Source organism: Cupressus sempervirens, chromosome 10, assembly GCF_028749045.1.
Source record: "Cupressus sempervirens isolate cs-2001-9-10 chromosome 10, ASM2874904v1, whole genome shotgun sequence".
NCBI classification, from domain to species: Eukaryota; Viridiplantae; Streptophyta; class Pinopsida; order Cupressales; family Cupressaceae; genus Cupressus; species Cupressus sempervirens.
The window spans coordinates 108,190,824-108,193,493 of NC_143127.1; positions in this window are offsets into that span (position 1 = coordinate 108,190,824).

Below are 2,670 nucleotides of genomic sequence, written 5' to 3' on the forward strand. Positions count from 1 at the left end.
GTGGGACACAATATGACTTTACTGTGAATTAAGATCATGTATACAAAGCACTCAAATATAAAATAGAGCATGATAAATTTTACTCTGATGTTTGAATTAATGAAGATGCTCTCAATGATTTTCCTAGAAATAGAGATGAAATTTTTTTCAGAGATCAAAGACAGTAAATATGGAGTTTGATACAGATGCAAATGATATTGTTTTCCTTGGTCCAATTATAGAGATAGATGAAGGGAATGTAATTAAACTCACAACATCAATGGCTTCAAGACCTCCTAATGCACAAAAGGAAATGGAACTTATCTGTGCATGGGTTAATAATCTTGATGCAAACCTAGCATTATTAATAGATTGGCCGAGTATAGGTGTGTCAACTATTAATGAGTATGTCACATATTAATGAGTATGTCACATCAGGATTATTGGATATGGCATTCCCAACACTATTTCCTAATGGTACCTGTGATTGGTTAGAACCACGGTTGTGACATGTATATCTTCATGAATTTGTAAGGCATCTTGTGCGATATAGGGATCATCATTTTGGAAAACATCCTAGATTTAGATATTTCATGAATAACATGATCATGAGACATTGTGCATAGAGTTCAACCTATGTGTTTGTAAAGAGAAACTTTAAAGACATGCCAATCACCATCAATGAGTTGTGACAACATATGGAAACTACACCTCACTCCAGATTGGTAGATAAATTGATGCAGTTTGGTACAACACTAAGGGGAACAAGGTCATATTGGGAAAAATCTCATGTAGAATTGATATATTTGCTTCATCAAATTGGTTGTCCTACAATATTTTTCACATTGAGTGTAGCAGATATGTATTGGCCTGATTTACATGCGCTAATGCTAGGAACAATGTCAACTAATCCACACGAAGCTCAAAATTGGCGTAGGAAAAATATAATTGATAATCCTCACATTGTGCCACACTATATGCACTTGAGACACTCTATGTTTAGAAAAGAGATTGTAGAAAATGGAATGAATGTCAAAGATTTTTGGTGTAGATATGAATGGAAACATAGGGGGTCCCCACATGTGAATGGATTCATATGGATTGAAGGGACACCTAATATGGATAACATTGATTGGTCAAATGAGGATGAACGCAAAAGTGCTGAAAGATATTTTCATTCTATTGTTCATGCATGGAACCCTAGAGAAGATCCTCACCAGTGAAATATACAGGTATGTTTATAAATATGTATTCTATGGTATAACTTGATATGACCTAATTTACTCATTCAAGTTATTTTGCATTGTAGCCTTTCATGAATTTTCAACAACACCCATGTCTCAAAAACACGAGACAACTTGCAGAGATCAATCTAGACCATGACTATGAGAAGATCCTAAATTGTGTAGAAAGACACACAATTTGTAAAGAGGGTGCATGTTTGCGAAAAAAAAGGGGGCATATGGTTAGCAGGTAATCATTTCATTATAGTGTGATATTTAAACCAAAATTACAAATTTGTCACTACCTTCACATGACTAACTACATAAATCTCTTATATTTATTATAGGTATAATGCACCTTGGCCATTAAACCTAGAGGGATCAAAATTATATGAAGACAGAGAAACAGGTGAAAAATTTTTGAACCAGCCAGAAATGATGAATGAGTCAATTCACATAATCTCTACATACTACAACTATGGAGAGCAAATATAGATTGGCAACATGTTCTTTTCAAACATGTTGTAGTGAAATACATTGCCAAATATGCAGCAAAAGCAGAGAAAAGCTTAGAAACATACAACCAAATGTTGATGCACCTCTCCAACATGGAAAACCCAGATGATTTAGCTGCACGTGCATATAGGAAACTTCTAATTGAGACAATTATAGAAAGAGACATTGGTGCTCAAGAAACATGTCATATGCTATTAGAGCTTCCATTGGTAGAGTGTAGTAGAAGATTTGTTAATAAAAATGTCTCCCATGAGGTCTTCAAACCTATAACTGTAAATAATGAAAATGGAAATGATGAAGAGAATTATAAAGAACAAACAAAATCTTTCATTGATGGGTACAAAAAAAGGCCCCTATGTATGGAAGCTATCACATTAATTGATGCAGCAAGATCATGGATATATAATCCTAAAAGAAGATGAGAGAATAAATGGGAGCCAAGGGACAAAGCAGCAATAGTCAGAGTGTTTCCTAGATTTGTATCTGTGCCTTCACACAAATCATCTAAATGGGTTGACTTTTGTTTATCAGAATTATTGCTCTATAAGCCATTTCGTGATATAGAATGAGATATTGGTCATAATCATGACACCATCATACAGAACTAGGAGATATTTAATTATATTCCTTGGCATGTTCAACGTACTGTGGTGAGAAACAGTGATGAAAATCCAAGTGATTCTAACACTAAAGACAATGACAATGTTCAAAGAAATACAACAAAACATGAATGGGAAATTATATCTAGGTTGCATCATGGTCAAAACATAGAGTGCTCAGAAATAGACATGTTGGGAAGAAGAGACATTAGCAAACATACAAATTAGTCTATTGATTATAAGGGAGAAGAGTACACTACTACAAAAATCAATTTTATAAGTAATATGAAGAATCATGGCTATCTCATATATGATGACATTCCCCAATGCATCAACTACATGACCCTTGGTGA